Below are 8,944 nucleotides of genomic sequence, written 5' to 3'. Positions count from 1 at the left end.
TGTTAAACTGATAATAAAAATATAGATGTCAAATTTAAAATGTGTAAAGAGAACCATAGTTTCTCAAAGATCTTCTAGAAGGGGGCGCCTCGGTGCCTCAGTCAGTCAAGCGTAGGACTCTCGGTTTTGGCTCAGGTCGTAATCTCAGGGTCCTGGGATTAAGCCCTGCATTGGGCTCTGTGCTCAGCGCGGAGTCTACTTGAGATTTTCTTCTCCCTCTGCCCCTCCTCCCCATACTTTCTCTCTGTCTCTCTGTCTAAAATAAATAAATAAAATCTTAAAAAAAAAAAACCCTCCAGGTTTTGTGATAAATCCAGACAATGGAATATTATTCAGCACTAAAAAGAAATGATCTGTCAAACCATGAAAAGACATGGAGAAATCTTTTTTTTTTTTTAAGATTTAATTTATTTGACAGAGAGAGACACAGCGAGAGAGGGAACACAGCAGGGGCAGATGGAGTGGGAGAAGCAGACTCCCCACTGAGCAGGAAGCCCAACATGGGGCTCGATCCCAGGACCCTGGAATCATGACCCGAGCCGAAGGCAGACGCTTAACGACCGAGCCACCCAGGTGCCCCAGACATGGAGAAATCTTAAATGCATATAAACTTCTACCAAGTGAAAGAAGCCAACCTGAAAATGCTACATACTATAGAATTCCAACTGTACAACATTCTGGAAAAGGCAAAACTATGGGGACAGTAAAAAGATCAGTGTTTGTCAGGGGCTTCAGGGGAGGGAGTGATGAATAGATGAAGCACAGAGGATTTTTAGGGCAGTGAAACTACTCTGTATGATAATATAATGGTGCATACATGTCATTATAAATTTGTCCAAACCCATACAATGAATAACACCAAGAGAGAACTCTAACATAAACTATGGACTTTAGGTGATTATAATGTGTCAATGTAGGTTCATCAGCTGTGACAGATGTACCACTCTGGTACATCTGGTGTGCAATTTTGATAACGGGGGAAGCTGTGCATGTGTGGAGGTAAGGAGTATTCTAGAAATCTCTGTACTTCCCACTCAATTTTGCTATAAATCTAAAACTTCCCTTAAGGCAAGCAAGCAAACAAACAAACAAATTCTGTTTCTGGAGCCCAGCCCAGTCCCATTAAATTAGATTATTTGGGTACTGGGCCAAGGCCTTATAGTTTTGAAAGCTTATCAGGTTATTCTAATGTGAAGTCAGGATTGAGAACCACTGGCCAGAGAAGGAATATTGCGACTAAAGCATAGGCACTGGTGCTAGGGATATGGAGGAGAAGGGAAGAACAGATTTGAGGAAATCACCCATAGGATTTCTGGTCTGGAAAGGGCTTTGCAAGCCTCAGTATTTGTTGAAGAACAGATGAATAACTTGTGACCCCCAAGAGGTAAAATTGGTGGGATTTGGGTGACTTTTTGGCTGTAAGGGGTGAAGGAGAGGAAGATGTCAAGGATGACTCCTGGGTCACCCTTCAAAACTCATCTGTGGGCATCTGCTCCTGAGATAGGGAGCATAAGAGGGGGGACAAGTTTAGGGGAGAGAAGAGTTAATTTTTGGACCTGTTGCTATGAGACACCAGTGGGACATCCAGGTGAAGTCTGCATTGGGCATTGGGTGTGGAGGTCTGAAGCTTGGGAGAAAGATCCAGGAGAAGAAGAATATAGGGCTGATCTCTTCCTGTCTACATGAAGCCATCAGGGAATTTTTTACCATTCAAGGAAATGTACAAAGATAAAGGGATTGTGATGTGTGTGTAGGATGTTTTCAGACTTCAGACATGAAGGAATTTTGAGTCTGACAGGGTCCAGGTTGCAGCCATGGGAGTGGGTGGCTGAAGTGGAAGGGAGAGTCATTAGAATTGAGGAGGTCAAGGAGCAAGAGGCCAGATAGCTGGATGGTCATTGAGCTGAATATCGAAGTCACCCACGTTATTATAGGATTGGCATAGCCTCAGGGCTCTCAAACTTTAGTGTGGATCAGAATCCATTGTTAAAATTCATATTTCTGGGCCCCACACCCAGAGTTTCTGATTTTGTTGGTCTTGGTGGCCTGAGAATTTGCATTTCTATCAAGTTCCCCGGGTGATGCTGATACTAGTGGTTTGGTGACTACACTTTGACGATTACTACAATAGAGTGAAGACTGCATCAGATGCGAAGCTCTTCTGTGAATGTGTTTAGCTGATGAGAACAATGGAGGAGAGATACCAACTCTGAACAGTTGATTTGGAGTGTGGCCCTGGCACTTGGACACTTCATCTGATGGTCACTTCTTTGTCTACCTTGGGCACATACTTCTCCCTACCCTCTGTAGCAGAAATTTTTGCAGCTTTCATCTCCCCTCCTTAAGCTCTGCATTCTAGGGCTTTGATTGCTTGTTCTATGGAATACAATTCACCCTGATGTTTGAATTAGAAATAGCTAAAGATAATCTTTATTCTAAAACCAGCAACTTTGGTGGGGGGAAAAGAAGACTGAACTGCCAAACTGCTTTCTGTTCCTAGAGGTTTCACTATGTGTTGGGGAATGAACAAAAGGAAAGGAAAAAGAAACCACTAGAGAGGTCATTTATAGATTAAGTGAATAGTAAGCATATTTCTCAGACTAATGCTCTTTCTCACAATAAACATGTTTGATGCCTTTATATTTTACAAGCTTTAGGAGTTAACCTTACCTATTTACATTAAAAGTCAGGAAAATACAGGGGCGCCTGGGCGGTGCAGTTGGTTAAGTGTCAGACTCTTGGCTTCTGCTCAGGTCCTGCTCTCAGGGTCCTGACATTGTGCCCCAGATGGGGCTCTGTGCTCGGTGTGGAATCTGCTTAAGAATTTCTCTCCCTGGGGCGCCTGGGTGGCATAGCGGTTAGGCGTCTGCCTTCGGCTCAGGGCGTGATCCTGGCGTTATGGGATCGAGCCCCACATCAGGCTCCTCTGCTATGAGCCTGCTTCTTCCTCTCCCACTCCCCCTGCTTGTGTTCCCTCTCTCGCTGGCTGTCTCTATCTCTGTCAAATAAATAAATAAAATCTTTAAAAAAAAAAAAAAAAAAAAAAAAAAGAATTTCTCTCCCTCTCCTTCTGCCCGCCACCCCCCCCCCCCGCTCTCTATCTCAAATAAATAAATAAATCTTTAGAAAAAAAAAAAGGTCAGGAAAATACAGGAAAGACTTGTAACTTACATTAAAAGTGAGAGCATGGTAAAATGTAATCTTACTGGAGACCTCTGCCTTAGCCTGATTAGTTATATGGGAAGGCTCGTTTTACATCACTATACTTATAGGTCTGAGGAGTTTGTTTCCTTTCTGTACAAAACCCTCTGTTCATTGTTCCTTTTTAATTAAGACAGAACAAGAAGATATTTAATTAATTGATTTTTAACCCACAGTCCTCTTCTCTGGAGACAGAATTTCTGATTTCGTAGTCCAGAGTTCTCACCAGCTCCCCCATGAGGTCTCAGAGCCATCATATGAAGAGGATTTCCCATGCACACTCGGATTTCTCAGAGTTCCTGTGGCCTATGTTAAATATTAGCTACTCTCTGTCCACCCTGGAGGCATAGGCACCTAGAGAAATCAAGATTCTAGCTAGACCAGAATTTTCGAACTGGCAGAGACCTTGGAGGTTACCCCTCCTGACCACTCATCCCCATAGGGCATATTACAGAAGATCAACTGACTCCCAAGAGAGAAGAAAGATTTGCCCAAGGCCTCAGCATCCCAGGGTTCCAAGCGGTCTTTGTTTAAATTTTTTAAAATTTTACTTATATATTTGTGAGAGAGGGAGAGAGAGAGGGAGAGGGAGAGAGAATCTGAAGCAGACTCCACACTGAGTACAGGGCCCAATGCAGGGCCTGATCCCACAACCGTGAGAACAAGACCTAAGCCTAAACCAAGAGTCGGACACTTAACCAACTGAGCCACCAAGGTGCCCCATCCAAGTGGTCTTAAAGGTATTAAATCCCACCTCCCCAATGTCAGGGCCTAGCCAGGGCCTAGCATTCAACTCTTCTGACTCCTGGCAGCTCCTCAGTCTCATCCTGAGATAGCACACTTGTCTCTTAGCGGCAGCCAGGAGAGGTATAAAACCCTTCTGTTTTTCTGCTCAAATCTTCCTCATTTGCCTTCTGGCGTTTGACAGAAGACAGTAGAAAGGAAGGATAGAGTAAGAGTGGTTCTCTCAGTGTCTCCCTGGACCAGCGTCATCGGCATCCCCTGGGAATGTGCTAGTAATGCAAAATCTTGAGCCCCAACCCAGACATTATGGATCAAAAACTCTGGGGGAGGGACCTAGCAAACTGCTTTAACAAGTGCTGTAGATGATTATAATAGACACTAAAGTTTAAGAAACCTTATAGCAACAAATTAATTCCTCACTAGAAAGACCTCTTGTTCCCATGGTCCTTTCTATCCTAGAGTGAAATTCCAATCCTCTCCAAGGGCTGTGAGGTGGTGGAATGAGTTCTGGGCTCAGATTTAGCTCTTTCATGGCTGACTCGTGGGGTTTCCTATCTCTGAGCCTGTGTTTTCCCATCTATTAAATGAGGTTATGAACCTTTTCTATCAGCTCCAGGGGATTGTTATGAGGATTAAATGTGAGGCTGGCTGATAAACTGCTTTCTAAAAACTGTCCGCTATGACTTTGTGAGGGATTGCTAGAATCAGTATCTGGATTGCGACGTTCAGCCCTGAAAACATCTCTTTGATACTGCCTAATTCTACACAGAGAGTAGCCATCCACCAACCAGGGTGGACTTTTCCTAACAGATGATGCTTATTGGGAACTTCTGCCCTGAATCTTGGGTTCGGAGTGGTTGGAATGCAGTTCAGCACCTCATACTCAGAAGTAGCCCATTGAAATTTCATCATATTCAGTGTTTATTTTCTCCCTTATTAAGGAGAAACTTGTTTATTTTTAACAGGGAGTCTTTTTCATTATCCAACAGGGTAACACAAAAGACAGAAGACCTTTAGAATGGTCCCCTCCCTTAAAGATTGAGGGCACTGACTATTAAAAGTGACAAGAAATCTTGCCTCTGAAATCAGTGAGTTGTATTGAAATTACGAATCCTTTGCTTTTGCCTTTTCCCATTTAACTTTTTGAATCACTTTTAGAATTAGAAGGAATCTGAACAATCATCAAGTTCATTTTTAAACTAACCATGGAACTCCTGTCTATCCATCCCGAACATTCTGTCAGTCGGCCCTCTTTTTCACATCTCTGGTGACTAGGAGTTTATTACCTCACAAGTGGCCCATTCCATGAGGGACAGTTCTCGATCTTAGAATGTTCTTCCCATTGTTGAACTGAAATCTACCTTCCTATAGCTTCCCATCCCCTTTGCCTCTAGCTCTATCTTCTAAAGCAAAATGGAACAAATTGATATTCTCTTTGTAATAATAAGAGTAGCTATCATTCAAGAATATGAAGGAATCGTCCCTATTCTGTAAACAATTACTTTCTGGATAAAGAAATAACCACAAGGCCTTGATTATACTTAGATTAAGACCAAAGACCACGAGCTCAAAGCAGGAATTTTGAAAGGGTACAAGTGTTTTTGAGGGGTAAAACAGTGAATTAACCATTAACTTCTGTTTACACAGATAAGACGAAAGAATAGTGTACAATTATGTACCATTTGTCTTTGAATTTAAATTAAAGCTATATTTAATCTTTCCTCATAAAGTTGAGTTTCCTTGTTTATCAAAAGGAAGAGAGCTTCCCAATAATATCAAAAGGTTTACTTTAATAGTTTCAAAGAATCTCAATTTGTGACCTTGAGATTATGAATTGCTATAGGAAACTACGTTTGTTAGAATGTTTGTTGTAGAAAATGGTATTTGTTCATTTAAAGTTATACGCTGTTTGCCAAAGGAGGTTGATTCACCAAACTTATGATATTCACCAAACTTATGATGAGTAACTACTGATCTAGTTCTCATTAACTTAACAAGAATAAAAGACAGTCGGGCTCTTAAAATTGGGAACATCAATAAAGTCATTCCTTGCTGTAAAAAAATTATTTTTACTTACAAAATAAATAAGTGTCTCCAAATGATTATCTTTCAAATCTTATTTACTTTTAGAATAAATAATACAGCCTCATGATTAAAAACATCAAAAGATACAGGGGGTACCTGGCTGGCTCAGTTGGCAGAGTGTGCTACTCTTGGTCTCAGGGTTGTGAGTTCGAGTCCCATGTTGGGTGTACAGACTACATAAACAAACAAACAAACAAATAAATAAACTTAAAAAAAAAAAAAGCTGAGGGGCACCTGGGTGGTTCAGTCATTAAGTGTCTGCCTTCAGCTCAGGGCATGATCCCAGCATCCTGGGATCGCCCGCATCAGGCTCCCTGCTCTGCTGGTAGCCTGCTTCTTCCTCTCCCACTCCCCCTGCTTGTGCTCCCTCTCTCGCTGGCTGTCTCTCTCTCTGTCAAATAAATAAATAAAATCTTCAAAAAAAAAAAGCCTAAAAAAAATCAAAACGTACAATAGGTTATATTATGAAAAGTCTCCTTCCTACCTGTCTCCTGCCATCCAGTTGTCCTTTCCAGCCGCTATAGGACGGTTGATACTATCAGTTTCTTTTAAATTCTTCCAAGGATATTTTCTGCATGTATAAGCAATGATGTAAAAATATTACTACTATCACTTCTTACAGGAATGACAGTGTGCAATATACATTAAGATCTTGATAGATCTTTTTCACTTAATAGATCTTGAAAATCGCTCTATATCACTACATAAAGAGCTTGCTTTGTGATGGCAGAGTATGTATTGTAGGAATACACTGTTATTTAACCAGTTTATTAATAAACAATTAAGGTTTTTCCCAATTTTTTGTTAATATAAACAAAACTTGTTAGAAGTGGAATTTCTGAGTCAAATTTGATGGGAGGACGCCTGGGTGGCTCAGTCAGTTAAGCATCAGCCTTCAGCTCAGGTCAGGATCCTAGGATCCTGGAAACAAGTCCCACCCCCCCCATGCTCAGCGGGGAACCTGCTTCTTTTTCTACTGCTCTGCCAGTTGCTCCCCCTGCTTGTGCTCTCTCTTTCTCTCTCTCTCTGACAAATAAATTTAAAAAATCTTTAAAAATAATAATAAAATAAAATAAAAATTTGACAGGGGCGCCTAGGTGGCTCAGTTGGTTGAGCACCCGACTCTTGGTTTCAGCTGGGATCACTATCTCAGGGTCTTGGGTTGGAGCCTTTTGTAGGGCTCAGTAGGGAATCAGCTTGAAGTTTCTCTCTGCCCCTCCCCCCACTCCAGCACACACTCTCTTGCTTTTTCTCTCTCAAATAAATCTTAAAAAAATAAAATAAAAATTTGATAAATACCACCCTCAAAGTGTCTTCCATAGTCATTCCAATTTAAACTCCCACAAACAAAAGAGAAGAGTACATGTCAAACTGCCCCCGCCACCCCTGCATCTTGTCAGTCTTGTAGATATTGGTCAATCTGATAGACGAAAACTAGCATTTCAAACAAATTCTAATTTACATTTCTCTTATTACAAATAACAGTAAGCATCTAAGAGCCATTTCTATTTCTTTTTCTATGAACTATCAGTATGTCTTTTGCATATTTTTCCCCTTGGATTTTTTTTTTTTTTTATTTTGTTAGTTAACATTTAGTGCAATATTGGTTTCTGGAGTAGAATTCAGTGGTTCATCACTTACATACAACACCCAGTGCTCATCACAACAAGTGATACCTATCACCCATTTAGCCCATCCTCCACCTGCCTTCCCTTGTATTTTTACTCTGATTTCCACCTCATGATTTCCACTCTGTATATAAATATGAAAATTATTGATTTCCTATGATATGAAATGCAAACATGCTTATAGTCATTTGTCATCTTACTCTTCTTAAGGTGGCTTTTGCCCTACAAACATTTTTTTATTTCTGCATAGTTAAATTTGTTGATCTTTTATAACAACCACATTTTTAAAAAATATTCTATTTAATTTTTTTTTTAAAGATTTTATTTATTTATTTGACAGAGAGAGACAGCCAGCGAGAGAGGGGGAACACAAGGAGGGGGAGTGGGAGAGGAAGAAGCAGGCTCTTAGCGGAGGAGCCTGATGTGGGGCTCGAACCCAGAACGCTGGGATCACGCCCTGAGCCGAAGGCCGATGCTTAACCACTGCGCTACCCAGGTGTCCCTCTATTTAATTTTTATATATTTTTAAAAATATTTTATTTATTTATTTATTTGTCAGAGAGAGAGAGCACAAGCAGGGGGAGCTGCAGACAGAGGGAAAAGCAGACTCCCCAATAAGCCAGGAGCCCAAGGTGGGACTTGATCCCACAACACTGGGATCATGACCGGAACCCAAGGCAGCCACTTAACAAGCTGAGCCACCCAGGCATCCCTTAATTTGTATTTTATTTTATTTTTTTATTTTATTTTTTTTTTAAAGATTTTATTTATTTATTTGACAGAGAGAGACAGCCAGAGAAAGAGGGAACACAAGCAGGGGGAGTGGGAGAGGAAGAAGCAGGCCCCCAGTGGAGAAGCCTGATGTGGGGCTCGAACCCAGAACGCTGGGATCACACCCTGAGCCGAAGGCAGACGCTTAACCGCTGCGCTACCCAGGCGCCCCTAATTTGTATTTTATTTTAAAAGACCTTCCTTATTTCAAGATTATAAAAATTTTTCCAATGGTTCCAGCATGTATTTTTTTAAAAAGATTTTATTTATTTATTTATTTTGAGAGAGAGAGAGAAAGAACACGGGTGGTGGTGGTGGGGGGAGGGGAAGGCAGAGGCAGAAGGAGAGGGAGAAGCAGATTCTCCGCTGAGTAGGGAGCCTGATGTGGCACTTGATCCCAGGACCTTGGGATCATCACCTGAGCTAAGGCAGACGCTTTACTGACTGAGCCACCCAGGTGCCCCATCAAGTATTTTTTAGTTTCATTTTTTTACATTTAAATCTTTGATGTATTT

This window comes from Ursus arctos, unplaced genomic scaffold (assembly GCF_023065955.2).
Source record: "Ursus arctos isolate Adak ecotype North America unplaced genomic scaffold, UrsArc2.0 scaffold_12, whole genome shotgun sequence".
In the NCBI taxonomy this organism is placed as follows: Eukaryota; Metazoa; Chordata; class Mammalia; order Carnivora; family Ursidae; genus Ursus; species Ursus arctos.
Note: the sequence above shows the minus strand (reverse complement) of the source record.